Source organism: Heptranchias perlo, chromosome 4 (genome assembly GCF_035084215.1).
Source record: "Heptranchias perlo isolate sHepPer1 chromosome 4, sHepPer1.hap1, whole genome shotgun sequence".
Classification (NCBI taxonomy): domain Eukaryota; kingdom Metazoa; phylum Chordata; class Chondrichthyes; order Hexanchiformes; family Hexanchidae; genus Heptranchias; species Heptranchias perlo.
In genome coordinates, this window is record NC_090328.1 from 77315172 (window position 1) to 77321171 (window position 6000).

Here is a 6000-nt window from a genome sequence, read left to right on the forward strand (position 1 = left end):
TATCACAAAACTGTAGTGAGCCACCAACATTGATGAGTGATTTGTGATGTCACATGGTATATTTGTTTTATTCTCTGCTATTTTTTTGCTTTCCTTTTAAGATTATTTTGAGAGGTTGACAGCAAGATGTGCAATATTATGATGGATAAAAGGAAAATTTTAGATAATTTAGTTAAGCTAAAAATTACAAAGCACCAAGGCCCGACAGGATACATCCTAGGTTCCTGAGGGAAATAAGGGACGAAATTGCCACAGTCCAGGAAATTATATTTCAGGGCTTTATTGAGTGGAGATGTGCACCAGAAGACCGGAGAGTGGCCAGTGTAGTAAAGAGACACAGATAATCTGGGTAATTACAAGCCAGTTAGCTTAACATCCATGTTAGGGAAAATTTTAGTCTCTAATTAAAGAGAAAATAGCTAGAAGTAGCTAGCACGGATTTCAAAAGCGATGATCGCACTTGACAAATCTCATAGACTTCTTTGAGGAGGTAACAGATGTGGTAGATGGAGGAAATGCCGTGGTTGTAGTGTATGTGAACGTTAAGAAAGGTTTTGACAAGGTATCGCACCGTAGATTACCGGAGAAGATTAAGGGGCATGGAATCAAGGGAGCATAGCAAACTGGATTAAAAATTGATCAGAAAGGAGAAAACAGAGAGTAGGAGTTAAGGGCAGTTTTTCATAATGGTTGGAAGTGGGTAGTGCTGTCCCTCAAGATTCAGTCCTGGGGCCATTTCTGTTAAATGTGTTTATCAATGATTTGGACATAGACATAGAGGTAATGATATTGAAATTTGCAGATAATACCAAACTAGGAGGTATAGTTAATTCTTTAGAAGACCAAAGGCATTTGTGTAGTAAAAACACATATGATAAATGAAAGTTTTATATAGAAGAATCAAATCTCTCTAAACAGGCTGAAACAGAAAAGCTTGTTAAATTACACTTTGTTAAAGAGGACACAGAGAAGAACAGATACATCACCATAGCAACTTGCAGAACCTGGCTGCAGATCAGCTGAAGATTTATTTAACTTGGCTATATGAAAGACACTGAAAGAAAACAAATGGAGTGTCAATCAATCCTGGGTTGGCAAGCAACTGCCCGAGAGGTGTGGGTCAAAATTAGAAGGACTGAAAACCTAACCATGTAAAGAAAGGATTTGCTTCCTCACTGTCCTGCGCTACCTCACTGCTTTCTACCTGGATGCAGGCTTACAGGTTGCTTGTTGAATGGCTGACCTTAATATAAGAGAAAACCATGTGCTACACCCCAGACCATGCCCATCAATATTTAGAGTTCCTCGACAAGCCTGAGCAAAACCAGGAGTATATATAAACTTTCGTTAAGGGGTTAGTCTAATATAGACCTTCATTTTCCAAAAGGGTATGCATTTTGAGAAGTCAAAAGGTTTATTTTATTGTTGTTAAAGCAATTCCAAATCATGCATGCACTGAAGATGTTGTTTAATTCTAATGTGAATTTTCTAGTGTATAATAAATTAATGTTTTCTTTACAAAGCCATAGTTTATGCTTGAAGTTTCTTTAGGAAAAAGAGCCCATCAAGTTAAATATAAAATTAAATCGTGTGGAGAAAAAAAGACATTTCCCCAAATTAAAGAATAACAACATATTGCACCTTTTGTCCCTACAGTTGCAAAGGGACATTGCTAAGATGGGGGAATGGGTTAAAAAGTGCAGATGGAATTCAATATCAGTAAGTGTGAGGTAATGCATTTTGGTAAAAAAATAACAGCAGTAATTATACTCCGGCTCGGTGTTGTGAATGAGTAGAGGGATTTGGTGGTACAGGTTCACAGGACATTAAAGGCAGCACCTCAGGTCAATAAGGCTGTAAAAAAAAGCTAAAGGAATAATGGGCTGGAAATTGCTCCGAGCGGCGAACTTGCAGTGGTCGCCGCTCATTAGATTTCAAGTCGCCCACCAAGTTACCCCGTTCTTTTTGGTGGCAACGTCCTTGAACGGCCAGTTCAAAAATTTCAGCCTTCTTTCCTGGGCTGTGTGACGGATGAAAGGATCCCTAAACCCCACTCAACCAATCAGCTTGAAGCAAACCGCACTGTGAGAACCAGAAAGTTCAGTTCATAGACAAACCGCGCAAACCAAAAACTAGGAAGTGCCCGATAAGGTATTATAAAATGACATAGAGAAAGTGAAATGAAGAGAAGATAAGATTAAAAGACTGAGATAAAAGCGACAGAAAGAAAAAGTTTTTTTAAATGTTTTTTTAATTTTTTAATTAAAATGTTTTTCTAAATGTCCAAAAACTATTAAAAGCAGGAGTAATGAGACTCCACATTTTTAAAAGTTCATTTTTCATTGTTTGGCAGTAATTAAGACACACCACGCTGTTAAAAGTTAGTTTAGACCTGATATAACTGTAAACAATTTTACAACACCAAGTTATAGTCCAGCAATTTTATTTTAAATTCACAAGCTTTCGGAGACTTCCTCCTTCCTCAGGTAAATGTTTACCTGAGGAAGGAGGAAGTCTCCGAAAGCTTGTGAATTTAAAATAAAATTGCTGGACTATAACTTGGTGTTGTAAAATTGTTTACAATTGTCAACCCCAGTCCATCACCGGCATCTCCACATCATGATATAACTGAGCATACCTGTTTTGTGGCGAGATTAGTTAGTTTCCATCTGGGCAGGACAGCAAGTTGGCGCTGGTCCATTGATTCCATTGATTGCAGCCGGCGATATCCCTTTAATGCAAAACTGTCAGTCGCCGTAACTTGCCCTTCGAATTCGCCACTAATAACAGTGAGTGCTCACCATTGTTTTATAAGTAATTTCCGGTCCATTTGTTTTTATCATGAGGTGTAAAATGTAAAAGCCAAGAGGTAATGAACAGCCTATATAAAACATTAATAAGACTTCAGTTAGAGTACTGTGTGCAGTACTGGGCTCCACACTACAGGAAGCATATTGAGACTTTAGAGAGGGTACAACACAGATTCACTAGGATGTTGCCTGGTTGTTGCCTGGCATGAAGAAATAAAAATATGAAGAAAGACTTGAATTGGAACATTGGAGATTAAGGCAGTGTTTAACATTTTGAAAGGATGTGATAGGATAGTTACGAACCAGACTGTTTCTAATAGCTGAGTGATCTAGAATGAGGGGCCACAGATACAAAATTGAATGTAAGAGATTTAGAACAGAAAGCAAGAAAAACTTCTTTACATAACGAATTGCAAGTCTGTGGAATTCACTTCCAGGGTTACTGGTTGAGCCAGAAACAATGTCAACATTCAAGATTGGATAGGGTAGATGAAAGAAAAGGATATGAGAGAATATGGCAACAGGATGGGTAAATGTGATAGGAAGTATTTGCTCCTGTGGAGGGTAAGCGCTGACATGGATTGGTTGGGCCGAATGGCCTGTTTCCATGTTGTAACTTCTATGTATTTCCATAGTGCACATTGTATCTTTCATTATAGCAGAAATATTTCTAACCAGCCACTGTTATTCTTTCCAAGAACTCAGAGACGTGCAGGTAGCACTTGCACTCTATTGAACAACAGTTCTAAATCAAAACTTCCTTACAGTGTCGAAGTACAGTATTTATTAGGCTAAACCACCACTCCTCATACTTCTTTTTTTCTCTCCAAATTTCCCACCGGCTCCCTTCTCGGAAGCATTGATTCCTTGCTGGAGTACAGACCTGTAGGCATCAGTCCCCCAGTGATACCTCACCTAATAGCCATTTTCATATAGAGCTTTGATAGTGAGGATTGGATTTTCCCTTACTATATCGCCTGAAATCAGGCAGTACAGTGGCGGAAAAATCTAGGAAATTGAGCGGGAGGACCTACTACTGCATTCCCGCCTGAAAGTGGATTTTCCCCCTCCTGCCTCAACAGGGAAGGCCACTGGTTTCTCATTCACCGCATCACAACATGTAAGTGACAATGGGAGGTAGGGCCTGGCAAGCCGGCCAATTTCCCTGTCTTCCGCTATTGGCATTGCTGGCACCAGGGCCTACCAAGAGAAGGATGGCTGTAGTCCCTGGGACAGTGGGAGAAGGCCCACTGATGCACCTTTTGGTGGGAGAAGGCTCAGTAGCATGTCGCTGTGCAAGACCTAATAAAAAATTCCATCTGCAGATCTTCAGGACTCATCCACACCCTTTAAATGGGCTCCCTCTCTTTTGGCGCTCTAGTGAGTGTCCTGTCCCAACCGTCCTCTGGCAGGAGGAGGGAAATCCAGCCCCGACCTGATCGTCTACTTCCTAGGGTTCTAAAAGAGGTGGCTGCAGAGATAGTGGTTGCATTGGTTATGATCTTCCAAAATTCCCTAGATTCTAGAACGGTCCCAGTGGATTGGAAGGTAGCAAATGTAACACCGCTATTCAAGAAAAGAGGGAGAGAGAAAACAGGGAACTACAGGTCAGTTAGCTTGACATCAGTAGTCGGGAAAATGCTGGAATCCATTATTAAGGACATAGTAACAGGGCACTTAGAAAATCATAATATGATTAGGCAGAGTCAACATGATTTAATGAAAGGGAAATCGTGTTTGACAAATACATTTGAGTTTTTTGAGGTCTGGAGCCGAGTGGTCCTAGCCGAATCCAAACTGAGCATCGGTAAGCAGGTTATTGGTGAGTAAGTGCCGCTTGATAGCACTGTCGACGACATCTTCCATCTCTTTGCTGATGATTGAGAGTAGACTGATGGGACGGTAATTGGCCAGATTGGATTTGTCCTGCTTTTTGTGGACAGGACATACCTGGGCAATTTTTCACTTTGTCAGGTAGATGCCAGTGTTGTAGCTATACTGGAACAGCTTGGCTAGAGGCGCGGCTAGTTCTGGAGCACAACTCTTCAGTACAGTCGAAATGTTGTCAGGTGCTTCAAGGAGCAGTGCTGGGCCCTCAGCAATTTACAATCTATATTAATGACTTAGATGAAGGGACCGAGTGTAATGTATCCAAGTTTGCTGATGATGCAAAGTTAGGTGGGAAAGTAAGCTGTAAGGAGGACGCAAAGAGCCTGCAAAGGGATATAGACAGGTTAAATGGGTGGGCAAGAAGGTGGCAGATGGAGTATAATGTGGGGAAATGTGAGGTTATTCACTTTGGTAGGAAGAATAGAAAAGCAGAATATTTTTTAAGTGGTGAGAAACTATTAAATGTTGGTGTTCAGAGAGATTTGGGTGTCCTTGTACACGAAGCACAGAAATTTAACATGCAGGTACAGCAAGCAATTAGGAAGACAAACGGTATATTGGCCTTTATTGCAAGGGGGTTGGAGTACATGAGTAAAGAAGTCTTGCTGCAATTATACAGGGCTTTGGTAAGACCACACCTGGAGTACTGTGTACAATTTTGGTCTCCTTATCTAAGGAAGGATATACTTGCCTTGGAGGTGGTGCAATGAAGGTTCACTAGATTGATCCAAAGGATTATGAATCTTTGGAATTTTCTACCCCAGAGGGCTGTGGATGCTCAGTCATTGAGTATATTCAAGGCTGAGATCGATAGATTTTTGGACTCTCGGGGAATCAAGGGATATGGGGATCGGGCAGGAAAGTGGAGTTGAGGTCTGAGATCAGCTATGATCTTGAAAGAGCAGGCTCCAGGGGCCATATGGCCTACTCCTGCCCCAATTCTTATGTTCTTATGTTCTTTTAAAGTCTGGAGGCCATTTGACTGTGGAAGGTATCATAGCCAAGCCTCATCTTGGCCTCCTCTGATGTCCACACATGCACACTTTGCAAGGTCACTGAATAGCAAGCAGGAGCAGGAACTGTGACCAGTTTTCTCTTCCCTAACGCAGGGGTACCAAAGCCAGTGGTAGTGCCCCATGTGCCTCCATGATTGAGATCAGCCAATTTACCACATACCACAGATAGAATCTGGGATTTTCTTGATCTGTATGGCTCAGTTATTTCCTGGATATCATCAGGGGAGCTCATTACTCAAATTTCTTTTGCAATTTCCCATAACCTTTAAATAATTATCTGGACC